Raw genomic sequence first — 8,487 nt, 5'->3', positions numbered from 1 at the left:
CTAGGAATTGAACCCAGGTCCTCTGGAAAAGCAATCAGTGCTCTTAACCTCTGAGCCGTCTCCCCAGCCCAGAGGCTTTGTCTTATTTAGCGTTTTGTCAGTGGTTAGTTCTGCGGGTCCTCCTCAGGTCGATGTTTCTCCCTGTGAAGTGTGGAGAGGTACCAGATTATGAAGTGTGGGCTTAGTGGGAGACATCAAGGAAAGGGAAGCGCCAAGAGCCATGGAAATGCATTAGGGTAGACAGTCTTCTGGTTGGTCAAAATCCAGTTGTTTGCTCTCCTGGCATGCACCTTCTGCTTCTAACAGAGATACAATCTCTCCCAAGCACCTCGTCAGCCTGGGAGTGTCCAGGAGGCAGAAGAGGCTTCTTCCCTTAGTTCTTCACTTTTACCTACCCACCAGCTTTTCCCTGTTACAGAGAGCCCTTCAGTTTTCCAGTTAACGGGGCTGGCTGTTGCTGTCCCTCAGACCAGCTGTTCCCTTAGTGATCTGAGAAGGTTCTAGAAGCACACCACTGGCGTTGGAGGTTTCTGGCTCAGACCCTAGGAGTGTGCTCTATGAAGGGCTGCCGGCAGGGAGGCAGACTGAAGCATACGAGTCTGTTTTTCCAAGACCCCACTACCCAGATGGGCACTACTGGTGTTATGGCTAACTTTAGGCTGAAACAGAATAGGTTGGTGTGACCTGTGAAGCCACAATCCCTCCCTACATCCCATAGATGAGGTCCGGAGAGGCTGTTAAGTTGTTTAGGGTCAAACCAGGAACAGTTTATTTCGTTCTTCCTCTCCACTCCCAAAGCGTTTTGGAGCCACCTTAATGACCTTTGGGGTGCTATGGCCAACCAGATACTGACGTTTTTCGGGGGGGGGGAAGGGGAGAAGGGGACTGCACACCTCTTGATCCCATGGGCGTTGTAGAATCTGAGCTTGGGGTCTTAAAGTCCTACATTCGTGGTGAGTTCCCCCTGCAGGCTCTGCACCTGGGATGAGAAGAATGAATAGTGAGCTTGTTTAGTAGGAATTGCTTCCCTCCGTTGTTTGCTTTGGGTTTTTTCCCTCTCCGTTCCTGGCTTCTAACCCAATATTTGGCTTTCTGTAAGCACTAAATATATATATATTTTTCATTTAATCCCCAGAAACATGGTTTCCTACCTGCTTCCCACCACCGGATCCCCAGCCTGGAATGAAAACACTACCCAGAGGGCATGGCAGCACTGTTTGAGCGGGGGCAGTTCCGGGGAGGGGGGAGGCACAGCGCCAGGAAAGGGGAGCACTCACCCACGCGGGACATCTCTCAGTCCCAGGCAAGGGAGCATCCAAGGGAGAGAGGGAGAGAGGGAGGGAGGGAGGGCGGCAGGGCAGCCACGCAGCCACGCAGTGGCTTCCTGTGCCCTCTACTGCTCCCAGGGCCCTGCTCCTCTCTGGGTACAGCGCCTCCGCGCACCCCAGCACTCCAGGGTGCAGCCGCCAGGGTCAGGACACACAAGAACTCCTGTTATCCACCCTCGCATCCCACCAAGGCTGCGCCCGGGGGTGGCTGCACCTTTCCGCTCGCTGTAAACAGTCAGGCGGTGTCGTGAGCGGAATGAAACCTGGCAGTGGAAAATTCCCTTTGCGCAGCCTCGTGGGCCGTGCCCAAAGCTGAAGCCCCAGCTATTGAGTAGGGCCAGCCTTGGCCAGCCTGGCCCTAGAGATCCGTCACTAAAGAGCCTGCTGGGACAGGGTGGCCGCTTCTCCATCAGAGGTGGGCCCGGAGAGCAGGACCCCAGCTCAGCCCCAGCCTAGTCCCTGCCTTGAAGGAACCCATCTGCAGTAGCACTTGGTTTTCCAAGTCTGCGGCCCTGGCAGTGCGTGTTTCTGTCTGGCCGGGCAGGAAAAACGCGAGACAGCTCCTTCCTACCCCCTGATTTACAGCCTTGCTGTGTTATCAAGGGAGGCCCATTGGCTCTGCAGTTCGGTGGGGGCAGGCTTGCTTCCTGCCTGGGTTGGAGGCCGCTCAGGAACTGAAGTGGCTTCAGAGTGGCATCCTTCCTGCCTGAGCTGCTGCCCTCTGCCCGCCCCAGATGCGTTGGCACCCCAGCGAGCCAGCTTGCGCCCCCCCCCCCCCCCCCGTGTGTGTGTGTGTGTGTGTGTGTGTGTGTGTGCGCGCCCGCTGCTCATAAGTCCTGGTGTCTGACCTTCCTCTGTGCTCTTGTTTCTTCCATTTCCTCAAGTGGCTGGCTGTCAGCTGCTCACCAGTCACCGAGCACAGTAGGAACTGCCTAGGGACTCAAGAAACCCATTAAGTCTCTGGTCCTGCACTTGGCTAAAGGACTCAAATAGGAATGCTAACCTCTGCAACACGGAATTGAGAGCAGTTAATGAAAACACAAAATCTGTTTTATTTCCCACGCAGTCCCTAACCAAACCCTGCCTGGTTGCTGCCTCTCAGATCAGCCCAGCCCAAGCTCTCTCTATAGGACCCACGAGTCATGGCTGTCAGTGAGGTGGTCCACCCCTACTGCCCACTCTGGGTTAGATCTCCCTGTGAAGCGTGCTGTGCCTTAGGTCACTCGGTCTTAACTTCTTGTGAGAAGGTCCCAAGGTTCTTCCCCTAAGACGGAAATGGATTTGGCTGGTCAAGCTAAGCTTGGAGGTCCCCAGAATGCGTCCTCAGGCCTGAGCCAGAGTGAGCTGCTACACAATGTTTACTCCCTGTTCCAAACCCTTCCTCCCGACCATCTGGACCATCAGAAACTCTCCCCAGGTACCTCTTATTCACTCCAATATCAAGTAAGAGCCGGTCACATGCCGGGCACTGATGCTGCTCAGCTTGTAGCAGACGTGGGTGCAGGAGACCCAACCCTGTCCTCTGGAGCTCACAGCCCATTGACCCTTGCATATCACACTCCTACTTAGCGCTTGGCTTCCCTTCTCACAGTCCTCTGGGTCAAAGGGGACCTGTAGTTAAGTCTTCCCATCATAGAAACACATAATCAAATTCAGAACCTTAACGGATTGCCCACTTTTAACTGGTGGTAGCTTCTTGGGTTCAAGTTTCTTCCTCCCTTGCCACTGGGACCTTTGACAGTTTTGTGTTTTTTTCTTTCACAAAAGGCCAGTATAAAGATCACACACACATAGAAGGCACATTAGAAGAGTCCCTTCCTCATGGGCATGGGGTGTGCCCTGTGTGAATCCTCCTGGATGCTGATTGGGATGGGAAGTCCCACTTCTGTGCCCGCCTGCCTGCCTGCCTGCCTGATTCCTTTTGAGAGGGAGATGTATGGGGGCAGGGCTGTGAGCAAGGCGGAGGGTGCAGACCTCAGAGTGGGGAAGACACCCGAGACTCCACCCACACAAGGGCTTCATCCTTGGTGTCTTGGTGGGCAAGGCCGGGCTTGTCATCCTGCCCAGCCACTGGTGGAGGCAGCAGAGACTTGGTGACAGTTTCCTCGGGAGAGATGAATGGAGCAATTGTGTCCTTGGTGCAGAGAAGGTTCCAGATGGAGGAGATGTTTTCAATGGCAATGACCCCGAGATGGAACATTTCAATGAGTCAACAAACAGAGATGTTGGCACTGGCTGGCTTCCCTTTGGTCTTGTGAGCACTTGTGAACCTCCGGAGGTATTCTTGGCACGAACGGCCCTTGTCTAAAAGATTTTATTTTCTTCATCTCCGCTGCCCCTCCTCCCATCTCCTGCAGGGATTCCAAACTCAAATTCTTAGACAACAAAGGCAGTCATCAGAACCCCCGTGGGTGAGTTCTCCAGCCAGAGGGAGAGCTTTCTCATGGCTCTATAGCCCCGCCCCTTTTCCCTTTGGTTCCAGGAAGCATCAGATGGCCACGTTTAAGGGGTCTCTTGGAAGTTGCTCCACGCCACCTTATAGTTTAAGAGGCATGCTAGTCTTACTAGATGTCTGGTTGGCGATTTTGTAGTTTTATATAGCTTCTGGAAACTGGGGGGTGAGAGAGTAGGTAAGTGGGCCAGAGAGTGGTGGGCAACCCAGGACACTGGTGTTGTTTAATCCCCAGTGAAGGACAGGTCCCATATGAGGTCCTATGTGATGCCACTGGGATTGGAGGAGAAAAGGCAATAAGCGTGAAACAGTCCGCCACAGCACAGCAGGAATATGGAGGAGGCTGGTGGAGGTGAGATTTGGAAACCGGAGGTTCTGGCTTGGCAACCATCTAGGAGGGAGACCTCTCCAATCTCTGAAAGATTTACAAGTATCTCTTCTATCTTACCTAAACAAGGTAGTTCAGGATGGATGTCCCTGGTTTTACCAGTGCTCAGGGACTGCCCAGAGATCGAATGAGTTGGGCAGAGGGGGCCTCACTCCAGTTCTAAGACTGTCTTCTACTGTGTCGCCTGTGGTCAGAGCTAGGCCGATGTCCTCTTGTTGACACCAAAGATGGCCGCTCCTGGGGGTGGAGGATCAAGGTCAGAAACAGAAACTGTAATTAAATCTTTTTTTATCCTGCCTCATCCCCAGCAGGAGGTTATTCTTAGTGCCCCGTGAGGGGGAAGGAAGGGCAAAAGGCTGCCTTTGACCTTGTGACCTCCTGGTGCTTGGTAGAGGTTAGGGACTGAGCTCTCCTTGAACAGTTTCCCAGTCCAGAATCTGCAGAACGTGCTGCTTCCAGGACAGAGGGCAGGGCCAAAGCGCTGAGCATCGGTATTTGCCAGTCAAAGTCTCTAGTCCTCTGACTTTGGGGTCGAATGTAGGCAGTGCCCTGGAGAAGTTCGGCCTGTGTAGGCTGAGGCAGGTGTGGTTTGTATTCTCCAAACTGGCGTCCTTCGTTGTTATTTTTTGTTTTTCCGACTTAGCCCGCCTGAGAAGCCTGCTGCTTCCTAACTTCTTCTTCCTCTGGAGTCAGGCCAGGGCCCACATTCCTGGAGGGGCAAGACAGCAGAGGCCGTGGATTAGCCATTTGGCCACTCCCTTCCCTAACGTTTTTCCAGGTGCATTAGGAAGAGCTGTTTGTTCTTCCTGCCTCCTCCCCAGGTGTGCTCTCTTCTCCTAGCCCATTCTTCTTCACCCGAAGAGTGGATCCGCCAAGGAAGTCAGCCAAGAGTACAACTTGGTCTGGCCTCCTGCAGAAAGGATTCCAGCGTCTCCCATTCAGCCAAAGCCAAGGATGAGGAGCGGCGTGGGGGACGTGGGGTGCAAGTTCTTGGAGCTCACGCTGCAGATACTTCACTTTCAAGAAGAAAAATTACTAACCTCTGTGGATTTGCCTCCAAAATGGAAGACTGAGGATCCTGTTCCCCTTGGCTACTCCTCCGGGCTGTGTTCTCGTTCACGTGTGTTTTTATAAACAGCAGAGCCCCATTTCACTGGGGGCACGCTTCCCCTCTAGTCCCTTCCTCCTTAGCTCCCCTCTCCCCATCTGCAGAACCAGCTGGAGCCTGCGGTTTCCCACACATGTACATACAATCTCCTTCCTCAGTGAATGGCTAGTTGTCTTGACTGGGACAGCCCTGGGACACCTCCCTGTGTCAGATGGAAGGGTAGTTCCTGAAAACCTTCACCCTGGATGGTTACTGAGGGTATCCGGCCTGACTTCATGTCTACGGTGCCTCTCGCTATAGCCCCCAGGTCATCTATTTCTGGCTCTGCTATCTCAGCATCTTTAATATCTTACTCTAGCTTTTTACCCTATGTCTGGCCATTGCTAGATCTGCTGGGACCACCTACATACTGGGCTCCTTACTTTTTTTTTTTTTTTTTTTTTAATGGGGAGGATCTCGCTATATAGTTCTTGGCCTGGGACTCAACTATGCAGACCAGGCTGGCCTGGAACACACAGAGATCCACCTGCCTCAGTCTCCCAAGTGCTAGAGTTAAAGGTGTGCACAATCTCACCTGACCTCCTCCTCTTCGTTCTTGTCCCTCATTATCACCCCAAACTGAGACCTGGTGATTTTTCTAAATTTCTAAGTGGCTGTATCATCACATGTGTGGAGACCCCAACATTTCCTCATCTTGACAATGATGACTGAGAGGCTCTGGGGAGTCCTTTTGAGAACCCTTTTTCCTGATACTCTGTCTCCCATGGATCCTGCTTTTCCCATCAGCATGTGTTCTGGGTCTTGTCTCCAGACTTCTGCTGGGAACATTATTGTTCGTGTGTGTGCGTGTGTGCGTGTGTGTGTGTGTGTGTGTACACACACATATGCACCTATACACAGGTATCACTGAAAGCCTTTTCAAGACCTAGATGTGGCACATACCTTTAATCTCAGCTCTCTGGAGGCAGAGGCAGACCATCTCTGTGAGTTCATAGCCAGCTTGGTCTTCATAGAGAGTGCTAGCCAGGATTACCTTGTAAGACCTTATCTTCAAACCAAACCAAACCAAACCAAAGACACAGCCTAACTGAACTGCATGGTTTTTAATGGAGAGATAGCTTAGCAATTAAGAGCACTTACACCTCCTCCATAGGACCCGAGTTTGGTTCCCAGCATTCCCATGGTGCCTCACAACTGTCAGTAACTCTGGTCCTAGTGAACCCAATGCCCTTTTCTGGCCTCTGTAGGTAGCAGGCATGCATGTGACACAGACATGTGTACATGCAGGCAAACACTCATACACGTGAAATAAAAAAACCTTTAAAAAAAGTCCATCCAAGGCTCTGCTATCCTCCAGGGATTATAATTTCCAGGAAGAATTTCCTAATGGAACCCCGACACCTACGTCTTAAACACAACTTCAGAGTGTCCTTTGGCCTCTAGTTTGGGCAGCCTTCTGCCCTCTGGAACACGTTTCTTTGTGACACTGAGGTTGTCTTCTCCATGTACAGTCTATCTTTTGATAATAGGGTGACTATTCTGTTTTTCATAGCAGGATTCTCTTCTGCTTGTATACTTTGTGGAAACATCTCCTGAGCTCTGTGTCTGTAGAAGTAGCTTTGGCCTAAGCAGAGCCGAGTCAGGGAAAGTGGTTCCAGGGTGGGCGTGGAAGCAAATTCAAACCCCCGACTGGAGGAAACGTTCATTGGTCATTTCTGGGTAAGATGTTTCCTTTGCCTCTGGAGAATCTCCGAGTAGAATGGTTTTCCTCTGGATCTAGAGGGGAAGTAGCAACTAGCTTGGCAACCAGCTACGGGATGAAGCTGATCCTGTAGAAGTCAGAGCCAGAGCTCAGAAAGAGACTGGGTCCTGATGTCACTAGCAGAGCAGAGGAAAGGATTGAAACTAATACCAACTCTGACCGGTATTTCCACTCACAGGTGTCTTTTAATAACTGATTTTATTGAGATAAGTCTTAACTCTGTAGCCCCAGCTGGACTGGAACTTCCTAAGGCTGACCCCAGACTTGTGACTGCCTTTCTGCCTCTCCCTGCTGAGTTGTCTGGGTTGTGGTAGAGACATCATGTTCAGTTCTACTCTGATTTATATCTCTGTTATCCTTTAAAAGCCCAGTCACTTCATTTAACACTTCATTTTCTGGTTATAGTTAAACCTGCAACCTCCAAGATCTAGGCAGGGATCCCAAATTCTGTAATCTCATTTGTCCCACAAATTCAGCAAATCCAAAGTTGATCTTAGTTTCCTTTGTTTGACATGGGGATCTTATATAATCCAGGTTACCCTCCAAGTTGCAATGTAGCTGTGAATGACCTTGAATCCCCTGTCTTCCTGGTTTCAATTCCCGGGTATGGGGATTCCAGGCATTCTCCACCACGCACAACTCCAACTCCAACATCACAGATCACTACTGTCATTTGCAGTGCTAGAGCTTGGAACCAGGGCCTTGTACATGCTAATCAAGTACTTTCCCACTGATCGGCATCCTCATCCCTAACCTGACCTTTTAAATCACTCCCCAGCAACCTGCTTCTGGTCATATACTCCCTACCCTTTGTTCATGGCTCCTCTGTCCTTCTGCTGTCCTAGCTAGGAGATGGGTGTCATCAGACTACTTGCATATCCCACATACAGTAAGACACCTCATCCTGTTGATTCTCCTCCTTTACCCCATCTGATCTGCCCCCTTGTCTTGGCCTGCTTCTACATATTGACTCAGTTGTCCATCATCCCTTATGCTTTCTCATGCAGGCTCCTCACTGAGGCCAGTCTTCTAAGTTACAAGAGTGACCACTTATGGCCTCTGTCCAGGTGATTCCTCTCTGTCTTATGTAAAGACAATCTTCTGGATTATGACTATTGAGGCCTTCTGCTCTTTTGGAATGTTCCAGGCCTCTGAGGACTTTGCTTGTCTCTTCTGCTCTCTTGGTGTTTGCCTGTTTCTTTCTCCAGGAAAATTCTTATCCTGGGGCAGGGTTGGCTGCCCACTTCTATGTCCACAGGTAGATCTAGCTGATGACCTATCAGTCCTCTCACATTGTGTTATCTTTACAAGATGAGCAAGGACAGTGTACCCTTGCTTCTGTTAACCTGTCTTCAGCATAGTTCTTGGCTTGTAATAATTACTCAGTGGATGCTCACTGGGATGAGTGAGTAAAACAGACCTTATCCCCACAGCCTCTCTCTGCAGGCT

The 8,487-nt window shown here is 51.0% G+C and overlaps 1 long non-coding RNA gene across 1 annotated transcript; it reads right to left on the bottom strand.

The window, feature by feature from the left end:
- Positions 1-737: 737 nt before the first annotated feature.
- Positions 738-1,861, bottom strand: LOC118568971. Its single transcript, XR_004943007.1, has 2 exons — positions 1,278-1,861; positions 738-979 (listed from the first exon to the last, which is right to left on the bottom strand). It is a non-coding gene; the product is annotated as an uncharacterized LOC118568971 (long non-coding RNA).
- Between the last annotated feature and the right edge of the window lie 6,626 nt (positions 1,862-8,487).

Source organism: Onychomys torridus, chromosome 17 (assembly GCF_903995425.1).
Source record: "Onychomys torridus chromosome 17, mOncTor1.1, whole genome shotgun sequence".
In the NCBI taxonomy this organism is placed as follows: Eukaryota; Metazoa; Chordata; class Mammalia; order Rodentia; family Cricetidae; genus Onychomys; species Onychomys torridus.
The sequence above is the reverse complement of the archived record's forward strand: the minus strand, read 5'-3'. Positions and strand labels throughout refer to the sequence as shown.